General features: G+C 39.9%; 2 long non-coding RNA genes across 2 annotated transcripts; one reads left to right on the top strand and one right to left on the bottom strand.

Moving 5' to 3' along the window:
* Positions 1 to 1,162: 1,162 nt before the first annotated feature.
* LOC111271924 (uncharacterized) lies at positions 1,163 to 22,597 on the top strand. Its single transcript, XR_015315530.1, has 4 exons — positions 1,163 to 1,539; positions 6,611 to 6,705; positions 12,085 to 12,869; positions 22,456 to 22,597. It is a non-coding gene; the product is annotated as an uncharacterized LOC111271924 (long non-coding RNA).
* On the bottom strand, positions 13,902 to 18,598 carry LOC111271925 (uncharacterized). Its single transcript, XR_002687215.2, has 3 exons — positions 16,594 to 18,598; positions 15,749 to 15,976; positions 13,902 to 14,306 (listed from the first exon to the last, which is right to left on the bottom strand). It is a non-coding gene; the product is annotated as an uncharacterized LOC111271925 (long non-coding RNA).
* Positions 22,598 to 23,573: the final 976 nt, after the last annotated feature.

Below are 23,573 nucleotides of genomic sequence, written 5' to 3' on the forward strand. Positions count from 1 at the left end.
AGGGCCTAACCCAGCAGCGAAACATTCCATCACCTTGAAAGCTTCATAGGGTTATGACAGAGACTAGCGTAATGTCTATCCACTTATTTGCTACAATTGTAAGTTCATTCTTTCCGGTCACTCATTTACGCAGCCTGCAGCTATTGTACAACGTCCGTGATGCTTACAAATTCCGTATGAACTCACAACTGCATACGCTGATTCTAAGTTTAGCTATATTTCGTATACTCTAGCTATCTTACAATACTGAAAAATTTAAATCGTTTAAATTGGCCTTGTCAAAGGTAATCCTACTGCTCAGCTTTATTACTGAAACAAAATATGTATCTTTATTAATAAACTATAATTCACCCAAGCTCTTTAAATTGTAGCTCGATTAATGCTAATTAAACGGAAATTACGCAATAAGGTAATTTTAAGCACGCAATTGATTGCGAATCAGAGCAGACAGCCCTCCACTCAAGCCAAATAACCCACAGGTCTATCGTCAATACAAGAACCCCATTAATGAATCATACGTAAAATGAACAGAGTTAGTTACGCTGGAAATTGCTGCCCTAATGCTGAGATTGAGGCGGTCTAATTTGTACAATATGAATTTACGTCATTGTCTTTGTTTTTCCATGAGGAAAACAGCTGAATGAATTTTTTTATCGAGTTGCGGACAGCCATTGTGGAGAATTTTATGGGCGAGAGCGTAAATGTGGCTACCATTAAATTTTTCGCACTTTATCTACTCATACGTTCTCTTAGCCAACGTTTCCTTTAAGCAGCACGACGCAAGTAGGCTTGTGCAAGTAAACCTACAATATCCACAGCAAACCTATTCCAGGACCTTTTTCTAGCTATGTGGGGAAGTCTCTACCACGGACAGGATGTCCACATCATGCCACCTATTCGTCCTATTTTACTTGTCCTAAATGTCGGTAAAGTCAGGTCATCGTTTCGATGTAAACGGAAATGGCATGTGCACGCAACACCGATAGCCATGTTGCCATCTGATTTAATGAACGATGACGCATTTGCTACACCTATTTACAGCCCTGTTGTCTACAACGGCTACTGTCCAGATAATTATTTCTGCTGGTCACCATGGTCAGGCAAAATGAGCGAGAGAAATTATGTCTGGTCACGATGAGATAAGCGTAGAAGCATGGTAACTTCCCCTGCTACTGGAAGTCCTTATGGCTTGTTCTACCTGTAACAAATCCTAGTTTCATCACTATCTCATAACTCACATGCTACGCTACATTCGCGCCTGACTTGTTAGCTATTTTATGGCCCTAAATGCATAGTTTTTGGTATACACGCAGGCGTTTCGAACTAATCGTTTCTATCATGCTTCACATCTGCGTTAATAAAAATCATTTTGCCTGTACTTAGTTTATTTCTTATAAGTCAATAAGAGTGCCGGTGGAAAAACTGCCCTAACTTCAGTTGGAATAGAACTTATTTTACGACAAGCAATATCAACTTCATGGAAAAGACCGGGCCATTCCCGTAACACACCGTATTGTCCGCAACGGCTACGCATAGCGGGTAAGTGTATATGACTTATCAAGCCACTATCTTCGGTGGAAACTAATTCTGAGAAAAAGACCGAGGGGCATTTATCTATTGGGTGTACTTTTACTTCGCTTTAGTCGAATGAGGAAAAGTGGGTAATAGAATAAGCTGAAAGCAAGTGATATGGCGACAGCTGTCCATAGTTAAATGTTTTTTTTTTCTCTACGCATATTGAAGATGGGCGGGTTCAGCTTTTAGGAGCACACGTGACTGATGGCTTGAACCTTTTTTTATACAACCAGAAAATCGCATAACAAAATTGCATTATAATCAATTTAACAATTATTTGAGTTCACACTAGAATTGCTCATACGCTTTTCCGCTAGGAAACCTTATCATGTACTAAGTGGAAAACCCTTTCTTTTTTTTATTACACGTTTATTTTTGATGTTAGTTAGTTAGTTAGTTAGTTGATGATAGTATTTAAGGATAATTTTCAAAGCATTTGTAAGGCTGTTTTGTTTTACGCGGTTTTGCAAATACGCAATTGGCTAAATAACGTTATATACTCGTGTTTCTGCATGAAGATTTATTTAGCTCGCTTAACGAAATATATGGGGTTTCGAACTCGGACCTCATGGACATTGGTTGGCACCAGGCTTTGCCTGGATACATTAAACGGTGCTAAAAATTATAGACACTTTTCAAAATCAATGGATGTCGCAAACATGGGCCAAATTTTGCAACTGTCAAATATCACACCGAAGAGCTCGTTACATATTCATATTTCCAAAATACGGAAACATGCTCAATGTGATCGTTTAGTATGCAGTGAAATTCACTAGTGAATCCCTCATATATTTGCCATGTAGTAAAGCACTTCAATATAGCTAAGTCGATCCTCTTGAGCACAACGCTAGGCAGAGGCGTACGTCTTGTTCACATACAGGTTGAAAACTTTAGCTTCCTGTTTATTATATTTAATGTATAATACAATGCATAACACTGGTACATTTTGTGTGCCTTGATTAACAAAAGCAATCGCTCATTCTATAACAATGTTGCCTCAACCAAATTTATCGGATCGAAGATGCGACGTCGTAAGGTTCTAAGTTGTTACCAAAGTGCGTGATGGACTCGTTGTGTGATTGATAGCCGGTTTGCCAAGTAACTCGAAACGTCAATGCTTAGAAACTGCGTAAAAAACTGAGTTGAACTCGGTCCTGATTTTGTCGTCGTCTTACCATCTACGTGTCAAATAATGTTGATTCGTGGTCGAGCCTTCCTCTGTGGCCATTAGCATGTGGTAATGTGTGGTAGAACTTTCAATTTGTTGACCTATTTGTTGCCGTATTTTCTGAAGAGAGCGGTCGCTAACAGTTGGTGCTCCGAAACTTATGTTACTTAGTTATCTGACCTCTTTATGACTGGCATTGCAGATTATTCAAAAATCCATGTCAATTAGAATACTAAGAGCTCCCGATATATACATGTAATAACAATTACTTTCATTGGCTTTACCCGGGACGATCCGAGTTGCATCTGAAATTATCAGTGTCAAAAATTACTTGACGCCATAGGCGCTTTTCCGAACTTGCGTATTTTATTGTCCAGCTATGTGTCCTGAGAAGTAGGCTATTTATATCATGTTTTTTTTTTTCGTTTTTAGAAGCTCATGAAATGTAAGTAATAAGTTTTACTGTACATTACAAATTGAGGCCACCTGAGGTAATTAGAAATTTGTACATGGACTACGAATCCCAACGAAGACAGACACGTAAACAATTTGGATTTTGTTTGAATATAGTAAAATAACGCAATGTATTGCTATCTAAAACTGTCTAAAATAACGTTATACTAGAAATTATCGTATGATAGGAAGTTTCAATTAATTGCCGGTTATGTCCTCGTAAGCCAATAATAATTTTGTCTCAGTTATTTTATTTTGTAATTCATATAAAGTTCTTCAAAGACAGACGAAACCAAATTGTGGATTGACCGGTATGTATTCACGTCGTCTGCAAATTTAGTTAGTTACCCTTTGATGCTTAGTAAATTAGGGAAAGTCCGTAGTTAAGGGATTAATAGAAAACCAGTCGACTGATGACTTTGCCTGAAACGCTTTCCTTGGAAATCGTTTACGAACATCACCGTACTATATATTCAGTGGTTGTTAACGTTAACGAAAGATGTACGAAGGATACGAGAAGATATTACAAATCAGAATTACATCGGCGCTATGGGAAATCGTCCCTAACAGATATCGATCTAGCCAAGGAGGACAAAAAAAAACTGAATCTAACTGTAATAAGTTATTAAAAGCGTTAGTGAGAGACATGATCGACCTTACAATTCCGTGCCAATTTTTGCACTTTCCCATCTGCCTGCCTATAGCCATAATGTTGCTGACAGGAAGAGTTTGGGGCAAGCGTCTTCATCGTGGGGTCACGCTTCCTTATTTCGGTTGGCAATGTCCCAGTGACCTTGCTCATGAATGTAGTAGTGAAGGTGGTCCGCATGAGCGATTTCTCCGAAATCAGCCACTTGGGCGCAGTGCCTTTGAAAACATTGCCTCTACAGAATCAGCACAAATTCAAAGCATATGTTAATGCTTTGTAAGTCAACTCCATAATCAAGCAGCGACCGTGGACTTCCGACACATACATTTCTTCAACAGTATTTACAAACGATAACAATATTAATATGCACGGTCACTACTGCACGTGTGGAAGTCATCGATTTTATATCTAAGCGATAGGTGCTATTAGCTGATTTAAAAATCATAGTTCCTCTAATGATGAGCAAGAGTGACCAACGTATTCAGTAACAACTAACGAGGTGTAACAGTAATGTGTTCGAATAAATTTTTCGAGGCCACAATCACTGTCGATGTTCCTTTTCAGGAGATAAAGCAATAAAAATGATAATAATTATGTATAGAGGATTTGCCAACGAAGTTCGATGCTTGGCATCGGCTGTCAAGATAAAACACGGTACAATAAGCTTACGCACAATTGGCACTTATAATATGAACTCGTCATTGGACAAAGACTGTCTTTGGGACCCAGCACAGGCGGAGAACTAGCCGAAAACAATTGTATTGTAGATGCCCAATTTTGACTTTTGTTGAAAAAAAATCTTCATTTTCCGAGAAACTCTCACTTCCGATCAGATAAGCCAATTAGATGAATTAAGGTTTTTTTGCGATTGGCAGGAAGGGGCTCTGGAAAGGCCCCCCAGTCTAAACAGGAAAATGATAGCTGACAAAGTTCGACATATGAGTTAGGCTTAGGTACTTGCAATGGCGTTAGAGGCCAAGACTACAGCAGCAACTGTTGGCATCAAGCCAATCCCAATAAAATAAAGTATATCAATGAGCGCTGGGTCAGCAGGAGTTCATTAGGGATCAGAGCAGGATTAGAAGCGGATGCGTGAAGGCCATCGAAGCTTTTGCACGCTTCCTAATCTTGACTGGAATGGCGTAAGAATGACGGAAGATTAAGATGTTCCGCTCCTACTTCGATATACTAAGATTCGGTTTGCCAAATAGTAAGTTGTTTTCGGTCTAGAAAAATACACAATTGCCCTTGCTGAGAGGGACATGTCCACAGCTGTAATTTTTCACGCACACTTAGGTATGCAGTCTAGTTCTTCATCAGAAATCGTCGGAAATGGTTTATGAATATTCTATAGTACACGCCACCTCGCTCAGTGCACCGATTTAGCCGCCGGTACAGCGACTCCACAAAAAAATTGAATTTAATGAATATTTTAAAAGTACGGTGCAATCCAAAAAATGTAAAGTCTTCTCATCACGACAAGGTACTAAAAATTCGGATATAGCTTAGCTTAACGTTCTGACGAATGGTAAGAACTACAGCCGATCGTTAGTCTTTTAGTTACAGATACGAGTCAAGTATTTGCCATCACCTCTCTTACGGTTGATTTATCACTCAATCGTCAGCTTTTTTGCTTCATTATTTCATCATGTATATGGTGTTTCTCGAAGTTAGACGATTGCGTAGTCAATCAAGCCATTGCCAAGATGACCACCAAATGAAACGTAAACAGACACGGTAGATTCTATACAAAGTTCCTTATACGCGGGAAATCAGCTACAACATAAATTTCAAGGCTAACATGGCAGCGGCTTCTGCTGGCTGGCTGGCTGGATAACCATTTATATTATACTCGTGCTGCGAAAACGAAGAACGTTTGTCTAACAGAGAACTTAATCGGGCAAAGGTTGATCACTAATTTAATAAATGAAATACAAAGTTTACTATGCAGTTACACAGTATTGAAACAGGTACTGTTTTAGGAGTAGAACCAAAGAAAAGAGTCGATTTAGAATAGAGTTAGGCAACGCTACTCAGGCTTCTACGCTGACGTGGCTTCTTTAAAAACAATAAATCGTTTACCTTAAACAAAGCCAAAAGTACCTATTTAGGCTTTGTTTTGGCCAAGCATACTCTCATATTGAGAAAACGTGTGTAATACCGAATGCAGAGGATCTATGTTAAGCGTAAAACGTGTATCAAAGGGGGTTACACCAAATGTATCCGACCTCCGACAAACATGTTCCAGTTTGTACTGTCTGCACGAAGCTAGCATGCACTTAACGGGAAACAATGACATTGCGTAAGGTTTCAAAGCATATTAGACAGCGTGTCTATTGGCAAATGTTGACACATTGAATTGAACACCCGAATCGGTCTATTCCAGAATATTCCAACTACTTTCAAAACAACACAGCAGCTAAGGATCATGTTAAGAAGCAAAAAAAGTCTGAAACAAGCATAGAGGTCTATGATAGTAAAAATTGATCGGCACATTTTTGTGACCGTTTTTCCTCTTATTTGTTTTCACAAAGACAAACATTGCTTTCTGGTGTACAATCTTGTTGTTTGAGAATGACCATTCTTCCAGACAGGGGCTTTGATTTTGGTTTTAAAACCCTCGTATACATTAAATAGCTTATTTTTTTTATATATAATATTGGCCATATTGGCCGCACATAAATACAAGCTCAGTAATTAACACAACAAGTGAATTAGTGCGCCTTAGGCCAATTTCTTTTTTCAGTCAGTTGTATATATTGCAGCATTATCATCTTCGAACATATTGCCAGGATCAGAGAAGCTGTGCTCCTGGGAACTCACCAGCTCTACGAACTTGTCCAGCTTTTCCATCAACGAGGTAAGAAGTTCTCATTAATATCCAACAGTGACACTATCAACAACAGAAAATCATTCCTTACTTCAGGGTTCTAAAGACCTAAGCTAATCGTGCAAGTTTGTGAATGAAAACGTAAATGGCTTTCAAATTGGCCAAAACGATTTATTTTTATGTGTAGCTTACCATAGACCGATTTAAGCCATCTTTTGCGTGTTAAAGGCAATTCTTGGTGCTTAGGTAGGTTGGGTCTCAACACATACGACAGTGCTCAACACAGAGTCGGAGCCCTTGAATAGCATTGATCATCGAGCGTATTTCGCAGTGTACGCTAGACGTCAATTTGACTGCTGTTCTATTGGAAGCACTACGTTAGATGTAATATGCCGATGCGCTTTTCTCCAAATCAGGACAAAACAGTTTGCCCGTTTTAGGTATTTCGCGTACCTAAAAGTGAACTTGGCCGAAATCGCTTCGATAAACATGCTGCTGAGTGTATGCCCCTTGAGAAAACGTGGACCGCCCCAATGCCCGATACGCCCTATATCCGTTTCACGTTTCGAATTTTAAAATCGACTAGAAAAATATCTGATCGTTATAGTATGCTGATTTTATATATCGAACAAACATATGACTGGTTCGGAACAAGAGAAGAGGGGAAATCTGTCTTATCTTTGCTCAATTTGCTTGTTGTTCCATTAAGTGATTCAACAAACTAACTGCAATCTGTACAGCTTTAAAGCATTCTTCTACATATGCAGGTATGCCTCTGCAACGGTTTAAGAAGCTCAAAAATTCGCAGGGTATATCCCTGATCCAACCCTATGACGAATCCGATAATATCGTCTATCCCATACAAAAGCTGAATAAGCAGCTACCACTTCCGTTCCTGCTTCCAATAGCCGCTAATGGACTGACCCAATTGAGAACCAGATCACCAACTCAACTATTAATGCGGAACAAAGAAATATTACGAGTGGCCCAGACGAAGTACATCGGTAAGAGCGAGTGATCGTTACTATCGAAGCAATCCCATATGTTGGAAGCACTGATGTGCCAGTGCGGGTAAGCTTGTATGAGGTTTTCCAAATTTGCCCGTAGTTGGGCTCTGTCCTTTTCCCCAAAAATAATTAAAACTTCTTCACGAGTACATGATGCGTAAAACGCATACGTGTAAAATAGTTTGACACAAGACCTGGTAAGACAGATACCAACCAATAGCTTCACAGCATGACAAAAGAATTTCAAACAAGTTGTAATATCTGTCCTGAAATTGGATTTAGGCTCTAAGTAGAATGGGGAAAAAAGTGCGCCTCGCTTAGCAGGAGTAACTACTTCCTACAAACGGCGCATAAACATGATACACATTAACATTAACGCCTAAAATTCAACGACAACCTACCGTAGTGTTTTACAACAGTATTACGTTATTTAACTGCATTTCATTTCCTCCAATGACCAAGTCGACTCAATTAGAGAAACTCCCTTTTCCGTTCTTTACAAAAAAAAAAAACCGTTATAGAACGTTATATTATGCGATTGTCCTGAGATTAATCTCAACAGACGCACTGCTGAATTCGAGTCTGTGTATCCTCGTTAGGTTTCGAAGCACTGAACTAGCCAGAACATAGCTACGAGTAAGTGATGCCTCAGTTTTATTGAGTATTACAAGGAAATAAAAAGAGATGTATGTTTAGTTTGAGGGTTATCGATCAAAGTCTGTCAACACCGCCTCCATATTTGTATGACATAATATAAGATGTTTTAGACTTGAAATCCGCACCTCACCAAGGTTAAAGCACGTACTTCCACACAAACTAATCGCTAAGATAAAATACAAAATATTTTGACCCAAACGTACTTGTTTTTGTGTTACATTGTGGATGCACTTTCATAGTGGATGATATCTATATTGCTAGTCTCTATAGAAAAAAAAGTACCTCTTATCCCTTTGTCGTACTTTTTAGCTGAGACAGAGTTACGTTTGTCGATTTGAAGCTTCAAATATGCTTCTGATGCTCCTCGCTTTCTAATCTGGTTTGTTTCTAAACGATTGGAACGACGGAAACGTATTTAGCGTGGCTACGTTGCAGTGACTAATTTACTTTATTCGCTAAAACTTCAGCCACCAGGGACGTTATTCCGTTAACCGACGATTGCTGTTTTACGTTAGGATACTAAAAGTTTCCGAAACAGCGTTTCGCTTATTAAACGATGTGATAAACGTTTATGAATAACATTTCTAAGAAAAATAATTGATAAAAGCATACGCGATCAATGTTGTTGGCAACGGAGTTGGACGAGCTTGCACAGTGTACATCGGAAGCGGTAATTGCTTTGTTTAATACCCGCCGGCAACCCCCACCTTCAACATATGCATTACTAATTTCAACTCAGCTGAGAAATTACAAGGGCAAAAAGGGATCTTGCAGATAGCGAGTCTTTTTTTTGTAGTTCGGAGATTTAAAACAGCTAATTCTTTATTTCACTCGAGTTACATAGTTCATGTCTTTGTAGGATTGAGCACGGCCAAAGATGATTGCCGATATGGACCAAAAAGCGTAACCCTCATTATGTGATCCTGTCACCGAGCTCTTTTTCATGCGAGACGCGGTTGCAGGGGGCAAAGAAGGCGACAGAGTAAGAAGGGCAAGAGAGGCGAACAGGCAAAAGGAGAAATCCTACAATGACATGATATGGTAGGATAGCACAGGACCAAACGGCGGCACTTCGTCACCGAGCATCGCGGCTAGTCAGCAGATTTGGGGAAGATCTGTCCTGTAGATTTTTGTTCCGCTAGCGCAAGATTTGAGAGGACAAATAGGTCGCCACTTTCGGATCCGATCACGTCCACAAGTTGATGTGGGATTTGCTGCTGTTACTATTGTTGTCGCCGACGCTGCCATGAATGCCGGCTTCGCGCGTCGATGTCGTTTGCCTGTTTGCCAAGCTTAGCCTATTTCGTGTCATGGTGCCCCTCGCCCTCTCTATTTCTCGGCATTTCCCTCTCCCTCACACTTGATCTCCCTCGCCAGCCATCTTCACACTCGGCCTTTTTGCACTTAGGCTAAAAACCTACTCTATTCTAACCTTCTTTATAGCCTATAGCCATTTTGGTATAGTGCAGTAGAACGCTGTGGCTCCTGTTTTAGGATAACTTTGAGGGTGGGCACTATACCGGCTGCGTTTCATACGTCCCATAACCCATCCCGCGATGGGTTATAAGGCGCCTCGTGTCTCGGCTTGAACTCTTTCAAGTGCCGCAAAAGACGCTTCGCGCTGCTTGGCGAAATGAAGAAAGCGATATAGACAGATTGGGAAAGCAACAAGAGGGTAGAGGAACGGCCGTTGCAAGCAAACTTCATTTGACGAAAAATGCAAAAGGATTCATTACTAATGGCTAAAACGTTCCTGAGGCTTCCTGCCATTTCAGCCAGATATAAGGGCATGTTCCTGTTACTTTGTAGCAATGAATGCTGCTAGTTCTCGAGTGGATAACTTTAGAACTTTACCGCTACCATAACTCTAATGTATCTATATATATATAGGCACTAACTAGTTTCTAATTATATGAAGCTGAATCGAATGGTGGGTGACGGTTGTCCACAGTAAGATGCATTAAATATATATATTTGCAAACGCTATACCTAACTAATCCGGCAGGTTCGTATTGCTTAAGGCCTTATAATTCATGGATGCTTACTTTGATCGCTGCTATCGATAATTACAGATATTGTTGTTTATATGCCGCATATATACAAATGGTGTAAGCAGAAATGTAGCAAAAAGTTATTATCCTTATCGATCCGCTAAGTCGAAAATTTATCATACCATTATCATCAGACACTCATAGGATCATCACCAGGTTCGTCCCCCACAAAAACACATCTCATATATATAATATTAAGGAGCCAACAAACAACGAACGACAAAATCACCATCACTTCGAAATAGGGGAACACATGGATCTGAACTCTTTCGTGAATTACAGAAGTTTTTGGAGCAAGGCACTGTCCTTACAAAATCAATAAAATATTGTAAAAGGCCTAGCTAATGTTTTGAAATAATTAGTCCGATAGTGATAAAAATAGAAAATGAGAAATACGTTGTACAATTTACAGAAAAATTGAAATAAATTACTGTTCTATTGTAAACAGTGTAATCAGACCTTTCATTACAACGACATTATCAAACTGCATGGTTTTCTTATTCTGATAATGTCTCGCGCTGATCTATAAACAGGGTTACCTGTCGCTACTTAACATAACCTCGTTTTTTTCATAGTTCAGAAGCTAGTTTAATTGAATCTATGTTTCAAATATCCCGATATTTCAGAATTAGTGGCCATTACTTGACAAATGGATTATGAGTATAACCCCGTCACTTTGTTAATCCCAGAATCATGCAGATTAGTGCTGTATAGGACGTAATGATGGGCTATATATACATATATATATACATACATAAGAAAGCTATTAGGACTTACTGATTTAAAGTTTGTTTTTTTTTGTTGAGTTCCTTTTAGAGCTTGCATTTCGCTATAATTATCATCTCATTATTGTATAACTTCCTAATCGTAAAAAACCTATTGATTCAGTTACGATTAACCAATCGATTCACAGTGAGTATGGTTTTCTACTTTGTTACCGTTTTAACCCATATTAGTTCAGGTCAAGAGTCCGCCCACCGCAGGTTAATCATGGCTGCTGACGGCCTTCAATCACCGACAAGCGATTTTTTCTGGGCTTCACAGACTCTCTATTCGTACGTCGTACGTAATACGAAAAAAAAAAGTCTATCAGATGACTGGCAAACTTACCAATCCAATGCAATAATTTCCACTTTCATTCGTAGTTAATTTTGTTGCGTTAAACTAGATATCCTAGCAAAGTAACAATTTTGATTCCTCTGTGAAGAGTATTCGAGGTTTTATTGCAAAGTGATGTTCCCGTAGTTTAGAAAATCATCTTCTTTCAAACGGCTGTTACAGATTGACCGAGCAAAACCTAATGAAGATCGTCTTTGGCCTTGCTTTCATTATAACGAAGTTAACCGAAGACCTACCGAGACGAACAATTAACTCTTCGATCTTTATCGTTGCAATTGGGGTACCCTGAATAAAGTTGACCCTTAACATTATTGATTACGTTCACAATGACTCGCATACAGGGCCTTTTAAACCGTTCGAGTTTTACAGAGAAGAAGTGCCTTTCACACGAGTTATAAAGAAGGCTGGCTAATATCACTGTGTCTTTCTGTGTTCAAACCATCGACCAGCAACTTCGTAATTCCGTATGCTATATTAGGTATTTATAGTTTAAACAAATGGCTGCATCCTTGAGAGCTATGGACGTTTTTAGAGAATATATGGTTGTGTTTGTGTTTTTGTTCGTTTCAACGCAGGTTGTAGAAAAGGCGCTATCAATGCGAGCTTTACGTACGGTGCGCCTCGCAGATTATACATCAACACCGTTGAAGTTTTGACAAGGACAACAGTTCGTTACGTGAACTTCGCTTCCTTCAGTAGTTGAAGCCCTCCTATGTTGGGAGATTTGATTAACTAAACAGTATTACATCGATTTATCTATTTCTAGTCTGTTTGGCTCCAAATGTTGTTATTGTTAGGGTGGTAGTATTAGTTGGATGTTGTTGTTAGTAAGCCTCGAATATCCTTTAATGTGCAAAGGATATAACGTACAAACGATCTAAAAGCATTAAACGTCTAATTTACTAGCTCAGCCGCAGCTGTAGTTTCTCCAAGTGAAGCCATATATTCACGTCGTCATTCCAAGTTTGTCAAAGCATTCATTGTTAGCGGATGAGCCGCGTACATATACCGATTAGAGTCAAGAGAGCTCTATATACTGATGAAGTGCAGAAAAAGATAGCAGAATGAAGGAAACAGAGGGCGTCGGATGCTGCTTTAATGTGTCATGACGTGCCCGTAACGCGAACACTGGATAGATGGAGGGATAGGCGGGATTTAGAGGTGGGGCGACTTTAAAATATGCCGGCATAACGAGTTGTTTGTCGGTGTGTGATGAGCTCAGGGATGAGGCTGCGATCTCTTCCTTCCTCATTCGCTGTCAGGCTTTGCGAGGGCATCAAAGCGCCGCCAGAACTCATCACTGTAGTAGTCGGTCTGAATGAAGCGACCGGAGGCAAAATGTGGAACCCACAAACGAAAAGTAAGATCAATCGCATTTTTCAACATTTAGCAGAAATAGCAACAGCGTAACAGTCGGTCGCCATTACGTCAAGATGAAACCCGTGGCCGCAATCTAACCTATATAAACGAGCACAACAACTACAATAAGACATACAATAGATAGCTTCACTATACGGACTACCGCTGATGGGCGTTGTCGTCCGCAAAATGAAGTCACTTATGATGGTAGTACCTCGAGTTACGGTCGTGTCGGTGAAGCGGCATGATAGCGGCTGTAGTCTCGCTACCCTAGTTTTGTTAGTTTGCTGTTCTCGTCACCACGTAGATTGAGGCTGCGATACGTATAACACATATACACTTTCATTGAAAACGAGTTAGTGTCGTAGATTAAATTTTGACTCCTATTCACATGCTAGTGTTTGATTTAAAGGTCCTTTTTAGTGGCTAGTGATACATGGCTACTCGATAAAAGCCTAGATGACGCTAGTTCAGCGTTTGTTCCAAGGTACAAATATATTATCACATGTGACCTTTTAATGAAAAAAACGTCGGTATATATGTACATACTGACATATGAATAGAATCAATCTAACAAGTACCTACATTTCTGCCCATTTGACATGCCTCAAGGTTCGTGTTTAAGCACCACCTTGGTTCTATGCGCAGCCTGCCGCCTGGAGTCACGAATATAAGCCTCATAGGGATGATGTTGGATCGTATTTCAACAATAATTATTTCCGCCTTAAGCCAAACAAACTTGAGCCAGTTCCAAGTATTTTCTAGCAGTCTTAACCCACATATTGGCTTCATGAGAGAAAAGGGTGTTTACGGTTCGAGTTAGTGATTTGACTGTAGAATATCCATAGAAGAAATCCTATAGAAATTCTTCTATAGAGGTCTAACTTTTAGTGAGGATAGTTTCGTGTGTTTCCCTGCGGTAGTCGAATTCTTGAAACTAACTCTGTAATCATAGCAAATGTACAGTGTATATATAGTGCACCTTCTTTACCATTGCCTAGTCTTTGTAATAGAAGGAAAGGAGTCATCAGAATACTTCCTATCTTTTTCTTTCTCCTATTTGTACTGCACCACAAAATACAGTTGTACAATTTTAACCATCTTCGCCCTGACCGCGAGCTCACTTTATCGTTTGTGTGATATTCGAAGATCCGAAGGTGAGGGGAATTGTAGGTGTTTGTATGATTGTCTGTCCCACAGAGAAGAGCAAAATAAGCTAAAGCTTTTCGATAAAGAACACAGGCGTTATAGTCACGATAGTTCGCGTGCCCAGAGCACGATCGTCGATAGCAAATTGCAATGTGGGATGGTGATTGTAAGCGGGGAGAATTTGGAAACGTTATCCTCACGTGCGTAGGGTTACTGTTTTCTTTTGCTGGCCAGAAGTACGCGAAATGTGGATGAAGAGCGTTTGCCGAATCTTCCACGTGTATCGAGCCTAAGCAAGCGTAAAGAAAGTAGCAAACATCATTTGATGAACTATGAGTGGGTCAGTTTAGAGAAACCCATTATTAGGTTCTGCCATCCATAGAAAAGGCTGATATACAATTTCATTTTCGTTGCTCGTATTACATTCTTAAATTTATCTGCCTTCAACAAGAAAAAGGTACAAAGATCCATAGTATATAGGAGACGTAGCAATCCGTCATATTTTGTGTGTTCTCTAAAAGCTGCGTTCTTTTATGCTAACTTACCTCCATTCAGACGATGGGCGTGGTCCTTCAACCTTGAGTTTACGGCTATCAAAGAAAAACGCTCGAGCATGATGGATCCTACATTATTCTGTTCCTACATTCACTTTATGGAAAGCGTTCGTTCGATATCAACAATAACTAACACTACTATAAAATTCTGTTTTTAAGTGTTAAACGATGATTCTAGAATCATCGTTGGTATCCTGTTCCTGCAAATTTGAGATTTATAGTATGTCTATGAACTTAAATATCGGCTGCCGATACCCTTGTATTATCTATTTGTGGTACAAAAAGAACATGTGGCAGAAATGGAAAAAATTGTTTAAAATAGTTTCTTTGTGAACTTTATGGTGTTTTTATTGCGTCAGACGCTTCCGAGGCTAAAGACAACCATTCAATCCGGCCTAATGATAGAAACTGGAACGTGGAGAAAAACTTGTTCAGAACAAGAGCGGCATAGCTGATTTTACACTGAAAATCCTAAGTTTCTTCGTTTTGTTCCAAGTTCTCTAAGTGATTTTATTGCTACGAAATCAGACTCGACTTCATTACGGGCAGTCCATGTAACCATGTCTACCCTGGTACTATAAACCCTACCATGGTACTATAAAAAAATTACAATCAAAACCTACGTATCGGAGCTAGCGTGAAAGGTCGATCAAATTTTTCAGGTCTAGGTGCAACCTCAGATTCTCATACAACGTCATTTATTCTAAAATAACTAACTATTGTCTTTTTGATTAGTAATCTCCGTCTCGTTTACCTCGTGTGGTGGTTTATGCACTACCCTGGCGAAGCGATACCTTTGTCGAAAATTTCCTATATGTATACGAACTGACTATGTTGCTAGTCTACGTAGTTATTATTGGATACAAGGAAAATCTCCATCTTCCCATTTAAAACATTACTACCTTAGAGCGCACTACCTGTAATTGGCAATCTATGGAGAATTATCGCTGCGCCATCACTGTCCTTGCCAGTGTGCTATGTATGGTCTACATTTACGAAATCAAGTTATTACCTCTGCGGGGCAGTAAATTGTTGAGGAATAAATTTTCACACTTCACAAGTTTGACCCAATAACTTATGATCTATACGTAGATAAAAGAATCGGTGCAGTGAGCAATAGTTTGTACCAAACTATTGTTCACTATACCGGAACTACGATTTACTAAGAAAACTGTACCTTGAAACAAATCCCGGAAAATCGGAACGCCCGATGCGGGAATCTGGCGATTCGTCTGCTACGTATACTTGTGCCTCAAGTAACGAGTAGAGTTGAAAGGTTTGTGCGGCTTTTCGTAGAAGCAGCGTACGGATCAAAGAGCACCTTCAAAAACGGGCGACAACATCAGGCCAGAAGTACAGGCAAGCTCCTCCATAAGGGATGATTTCCTATGCTCTAGTGAACTGTCTGTAGGGATTGAACGCCGAAACAAAATGGGTTTCCGGTGAGCTTGCCTCGAAAAAGGAGGTTGAAAGCCAATCGTTTAAACGAAAAACTTTCGAAGAAGCGGTTTCGAAAAACGAACCAGGATCTGAAGACGTGGCTTCTAGATGAAGTGATTCTGACTTCGATACGTCGAAATGACCAATAGCAACATTCGATTTCGTGAAATCCGTTCTGTCAAGGGGCAAGGCCGTAGGCAGTTCTTATCGACGCTATGCATCACTTAGAAATGTCCTGATAAATATCATTTGGGGTACACATCTCACACAACTCATACTCGTAATAATAGTCGAAACGATTTCTGGCCTTCCTAGCTTTTTGCCAGTAATTCCCATAACCTGTACAATAACCTATTTATATAATATATAAGGTTAACTAGAAACTACATTGTCTTGACATTATAGAGCTAGCACACTAGTCAGAGCCATAGTCGAATTGAAAACTAGAATATCGTTTATAAATGTCAATGGTCCTGATCAAAATACGAAACTGAGTACGGCCTCAAGCAGGTTTCTACTACATAACCTCTTATAAATTATGCAGTTTAATTATTAAACATTGAACATAAATAGCAACCTTACCTAGGAGCGTACTTGTCAGTAGCAAAACTCTTCCACCATAGGCCACCCGTTGGGGATCACGCGGAAAGAGTTTTAATTGTTAGTCGCAATGGATGCGCCCTCGGAACGCGTTCATTACTGAAAGTTAGTCTTACAAAGGTTTACTCGAGCGTCCGTTGCTTTCTTTTAACATCGTGTCCCATTTGCCGCGTTGCCGTATGTCCATCTAAGTATCAGCACCACACAAGATCGCTATCTAACTAAATTAATTCATCCACTCTGTATATTTGATTACGTTGTTTTCATTGCACTATAATATTAGATAGAGTGAAAAGTTCCCGCTAGATTGGACAGATCGGCCGACCGTATCTAGCTGAAACTTCTCATGTTTGAATATCGGGCGCGTATGTTGCAGTTTTTATGAAGCTGTCCTAGTGATTCAGTGCGTTCAGTTATGTGGCTTGAATATATGCATATTCGACACTGTTTTCGTGCTTGGTAACTGCTTCCAGAACTATTAGCGAAATCGAAGGGGAACATTTTCCAGTTTTCACTTAATTGCTTCAGAATAAAAGATTTAGACTTGAACGACAGGCCACGCTCCATACGGCCATAAGGAGCGAACGATGATGAAGTGCGGACACCTTAGGAGATTGTGGCGCAGTCGACCGAAAAACTTTTTAGATAACTAAAAGTAACCCAAAATTACTTCCATGCACTAGAAATAGCAGAAAGGGACGAAAGCTGGGCCTGTGTGAATCCAATGTAGTATGTATGACAGCAGACTCTCCGTTGCTTGCTTGGCAGAAAAGAAGATCAATCCTACAAAATATCGTTACCGGCGATGGAAGAGTGATCTTTCACGTTAACATAAACGAGAATCGTTAGATCTCCCAGTTCGACGCTGCAAAAGTATATTCATAGGTAAGGTCTGCACCTTTGCATCGGGGGAATAAGAAGGAAGTGTTACACCCTGAGCTACTCAAACCTTAAATAAAGTACGGAAACCCATTACACAGAAGGAACTCATCCATCTGAGCCACAAAATTGACAGAAAAGGCCTTGGACTGTCAAAAGATGAGGCGAAGCGATATTGCCGCATGATAACGTGACACTGCATACAGCCTTGGTGACTCAGCAAGGGCAAACAGCTGTAGTAGGCAACTCTGTCCCGACATCGATCTGTCTGATTATCATTTGTTTTGGGCAATGCAGCGTAGCCAGGAAGGTAAACACTTCAGAATAGAAGCTGAAGTCTGCAAATGGGCCGACGAGTAAATCGCGTCCAAGAACGAAGCCTTTTCTATTTGTTGGGATACATCAACTACAAGAAATGTGGGCGAGCCGTAGACAGCGAATGGAACAACTCTAACTTACGTCTGTTTTCACTCCATCGAAAGTTACAATTAAACATCAAAAAAACAACGGCATCGTTTTGCTCAACCTAATGCATATTGCAAGTAAACCTATTAGAACGTTATGTATGAAACGTTTCGACAAAAATGGCGATCGGTAATATGAGTTTGGTAAATGATCAAAAAATTCTCAACTGTAGCTTTATCATCGTGATTTTCGCCGTGCGGCTCGAGCGTCGTTGTACAATAGAAGTACAGTTCATTAATCGCAGCTGCTTAATGCGGAATTTTTCCATCAGCTCCCCAAGTTGTTGACGATATACTTGAGAGATAATTGACGAAATACAACCCATAAAGCTGTCGCGGATAAAACTTAATCAGTCTACCAAACGGACATATGCTTCTGCACCTGCACATTTGCTTTAGAGTGTGTCCCGGCGGTTCAGTTGTATGCACCTGCTGAAATGACCACCTGCGATTACCGTAGAGAATAAATTTTTCCCAAAAAGTCACAATATGGTCACTATTGTATTGTAAGAACAAAAAAGAATGGGTCTGTATATGACTGCTTTTGATGCTTGTTCTAATTATGTGGCACCCTATAATTTATCGCATTGTCTTTACTATATTGACTTTGCTTAACTGAACAAGTATAATATCTTTTATATGCTAAACCTGAGTTTTAACCCCTGTGCATGAGGTGTCGACTTCGAACACAGCTCCCAAAATCACCTTGGTATTGAAAATTGAAAAGCGGGTCTTTTAAACTTTGGATTTTTGAGCGGGACTCTTTTGGACTAACGGTTCGGTGACAGGGTTTCTAATAGTAGAGACTTCTAGGTCTCTTATTAGGTTTATATGGCGAGTGATAATCGCCAATCGTTTTTCCAAATCCATAGAGCTCAGAGAGCGAGCCCGTAGAGCGTAAGCTACTCGTATTTTTTTAATTTTTCATAGCTGACTATGACTCGCCTACTGAAAGCAGCCTCAAATTTCACAGAATGCGTTCTGAGCACAGAAAAAATTGTTATAAAACGTTGCACCGCAAAAAGTAGCTCCATTTTGAAATATGAAGTCAATGTTTGTCACGCCATATACTAAAACACCTAATATTTAGAAAAGTTTGAAGATTTAGATAAGCATGCAGACATGACGCTTATGAGCCTCCTGTTTACGAAAGCACGTTCGAATGACACCTAAAGCATCAAGTCGCTTGGGCATGAGCCACCCAAAGAGATAAGCTCGCCAACAGATCGCCATAGAGGACAAGCTAAACGAAATCCTGCCAGGACGTCGATATGTCTGAACATGTCGCAGTCGCGAATACGAACATTGAATGGGCAGAAAATTGTTCGAAAGAAAACAGTCTAATAGGCACACAACCTAACAGATATCTAACCACCGGATTGATCTGGCAATGCTACTTATATCGGGCTGTCCTTTTCTGTTGCACGTATTCGTGTGAAACAACAATCACCCCAAGGCACGCGACATGGTCGCCAGTAATACCTTGCTAGCGTTCTATTCTAGACAAAGCATGTCAGAATGCAGAGCGGGTATTACATTAAATCCATGCAGTTGTATTCAACGCGCGCCATATCCACCATAGTAACGGTGCTACACGAAAGATTACGTAGTTTCTCTCGCTGACCGCATCCCGTCTGCACGATATTGAAACAGTCTAGATATCCTTGTAGTCTCAAGACGACAACTTGACGAACGGAACGGCCAGCTGACAACAACTACACGTAAGCCAATACGTACGTTAGTTATAAAGAACTATGTCAGATTCCTAAATGTCAAGATGTGTAAATCACAACTACTTTTATTCAACAGTTTGTTTTCAAAGGCGATATGAAGTAAAATTACCAATATCGATACGTGACAACATAATTTCGTGCATAATTTTCTATATATATATATATATATATATGCTTTACTAGGCCATAGTTGTGTTCGTATATAATCCTTACAATTGAGGGAGGTCGCTTCTTTCGATGAGTTTTATATCCAGTTTGATGTTTCCCTTTATTGTGTACAGGAGTAAATGAAGCTAGTTGGCCACCTGCCCATTTTTCACTTTTACAAACGGCTGATAAATGAAGACTAGGCCATTTTCAAGGATTACATTCTTTTTAAACGTAGTGTGTATAAAGTGTAGCTTAGAATCGTATTATGATCTTTGCCATAAGCTTGCTTCAATAGTACCGTACAAAGGAAACGATAGCAGCCATTAGAATTTGGACTATTTCATGGTACGCTACAGGACTATAGCTGTAATGTTTCCTCTTTTCTTTGGTCAACTATGAGATACGCCGCTCGTTCAGTGTCGGCTTGAATCTCAGACTGACTTTAACATCGGTTACAAATACCTCTCAAACAACATGTATCATAAACTCGAATTTCTCATACTTAACTGAAACATGTTTAAATATGCTAGTTATGAGTGAGTCGAGCTAAAAACCAATCTTGTAACAGTATCCTGTCGTTGTCCTTTAGGGCCGAGAGCGGCCAGAGCGGCGTTGGACGATCTAGAAAGCCGTCTTTATGTGTGATACATTACCAAACGGAGTAACCACAATGTATGCCGGGCACGTCTATAGCGATAATCGTATAGAGGATGGGGGATGAGTTGATGTCTTTGGAACACGCACCTACACACGTAGACTGGCACACGTGGTGGCCGTCAGAATATCATATTCGGTTGTAACCATCGGCGTTAGGAGTAGTCATAAAGGCACACAGTTTTTCGGTCGTACGCGGTATGGCCGTCTTGTCAGAACCCTATCAAGATAAATGTGAACAGTCAACGTACCTACTTCTATTGTCATCGCGCCGGTCCACCACCAGTGGTTCTCTTTGTCCTGCCGAGTCAGACGAGATTAACCATTTGCTTTGTGTCTCGCAAAATACTGCCTTGCTATCTGTACTTCTACTCTTACGTATTCAGCATGGAACGATACCGATAATATACGAGTATATCGACCCATGCATTAATCTCTGATCCAAAGATTTCGGTCTACCCTTTACTGATTAAGAAGTTCCTTACAGCATCGGCTATTGTGAAGGATGGTAATGTATCTGCGGAGGTTTATCTGATATATTTTTCGACGCTGGCGACAGAGTCGAACATTCCCTAGGCAAAAAAAGGCAGTGATAAATGACTTTCTTTTGTTTCCCCGACTCATAATGAGTGGCACCACACTCTCTATCTGCCTGCTATTCACGCCAAATTTTAAAGAATTCGAAAGTGTCGTTTGTGCTTTACAAGCGTTTTGAAGTAAGTGAACTTTTCTTTTCGAACAAAACTCAGGTATCAAAGAGCGAGTACCATGTTCCATATCAAGAGAGAATTCAGGGGCTCAAAAGTGATGCCAATACTGCAGGAGACATTTTTGAATCGGGCTATAATTCAATACCGAGTGTATAGGTAATACGTGCGGGTTTATAGCAAGTATAGTTAATAACATAGAAAAAGCAAAAACTCACCCCAAAGAATTCGCAGCAAACCTAGGTATCTCACGCAAATTAAATTGGAAAATTATTCGCAGCTGAGAAGTTCACAGCGAGGATAGCGTTGAAAGATTTTCAAACTAAGCAAACTCAGACCTGCCGACGACTGTCCCAGAGAAGCCTCAACGCACCCACGCTTTAACACCTCAATTCAGGTGGCGAGATGTGTACGGGTACAAAAGCATAGACATCTGAGCATCATTTTAAAGGCGAACTCAGAACGGAGAAACCTTCAACATGCAGATCACATGTCATGTTTTGTTACCACCTTTTTCGAACATTAAGGGGGGGGGGGGGGTGTATTATGTATTGATGCCGAGTGGCCACCACTTTAACTGAGGACTGCCACCAACCAGTTTTAGCAGGACTAAGTAATGGTGCCTGCCGAAATAAACCTGACCGCTGGAAGCTCGATGCCTTTATGCCCACATTCGGCAAATCAAGCCCACCATGATTGTCTCTCCTTCCTAGAGTTTATTAACCATGTGAATAAATATGACTTTCAGATTAATCGAACAAATTCAAAAACACTTCAATGAAAGACAGTGGCACACAATCACTGGACTTTGCAGAGATTACCTTGAAGCTAATATTTAGGATATAGGCAGCTAAGTGTAGCTGTAGTTGATATAAAGTTTCCGTGGGAACAGTTACCGTATCCACATCGTTGAATTTCAGCTAATTTGAATGGCTCCAACGGGTAGCGAGTAGCGGCGAAACAACTGTCTTATAAAGCGAATGAGTGTAAAGGAACCAAATGTTTGGTAATTTAGGCCATTGCCTTAATCTGGCTCGAGTATGTTTATATATACTTCTCATTTTATACAAGTCCTGAGGGATTTAGGTATTTCCAATCTGCATTGGTTCTTTTTCCTCAAATACAAGATACGTAGGTATACAAGGTAAGTGAAGTTATCTCTGTCCTTGTTTTACTTTGATTTGATAATCTCAAGCTTAAATGTACAATGCTGACCGCATATTTAACCATAGTGAACTTTCTTTAATTAATTTTCAGGCTAATCCGGGTTATCCTGTTTTGGTTTAGTGAGTCAGGCAACAAATAAAGCATATAGCATATATAAAAGCTTTTTGTTTTGTACACTTTTTGTAAAGGACTTTTAAAAGAACCAAAAGAGTTTGCTCACAGAACGATGCTAACAATAAACACTGACCTAAATCGAACGTTACTATGGCAGTCGCTCAAGTTCAAGCGTCTATTGCATTGATGAAAGTAAGTAAATTCCATAAAGACAATAAGGATAACTTTTATGTATCACAAAACGATGTTGAGAATAATCAACGATGCTATAGACGTACGTCTATATGGCTAGAGTCCAAATAGCAGTATCTAGCGTATTATTTTTTTAAGTTAATGAATTTACGTACTGCCTGAAAAACCCAACGCTATTTCCCAAAAAAAAAAAACAATACGCAAGGGCTCGAAAAGTAAGATTCACTTTTTGTGTTCGAACAAAGAGCTGCGCTCATTACACCCAATAATAACTACTCTAATCGCTTTCAACTCGCCGTCTTTGCTATACTGCTAGTTCTTCCTTCTTTCTTATAATACCTCCCAGAAGGATTGTATCTGCGCGCTAACTTCTCCTGAGCAGATCACGCTGCCGTATGAGCCGAGCGTCCTGAGCTCTTTGAACAATCATGACAGCTCCTTCAATTAAGTGACTAATTAACTGGTCACATTATACAGCGGTTGTAGTGTTGATTCCAGAAGAGTAACTGTTGCTTGCTTGAAAGAGGTTTAAATCTCTTTTTGGCTTGACGACCTGTCATGTGGAACATCCTTCTTTTGAAAAATCCTCTCAGGAAATCGCTGCCTCATACGTGGTTAACTATTGTAATGTAATTCTACAGTGCAAAATCCAATGAAAGCATCACAGGTGACTTTATAGGCTGCTGGTAAAACAACTACATAAATCCTGGATAAGCTTGTGTAGGAGAGAGTCTAAAAGTATCATGAGATATCACCAAAGAGGAGAAAGAAACATTTTCTCCTTGTTAAATGATAAGTGTAGAGAAAAATAGAATAAAATAGAAGAAAAAAACACGGCGTAAAACGCAGTTCTATTAGGTAAGCCCACATATTATGCAAGTTGGTCAGAGAATACAGAGTCT

This window comes from Varroa jacobsoni, unplaced genomic scaffold, assembly GCF_002532875.2.
Source record: "Varroa jacobsoni isolate VJ856 unplaced genomic scaffold, vjacob_1.0 contig01264, whole genome shotgun sequence".
Lineage (NCBI taxonomy): Eukaryota > Metazoa > Arthropoda > Arachnida > Mesostigmata > Varroidae > Varroa > Varroa jacobsoni.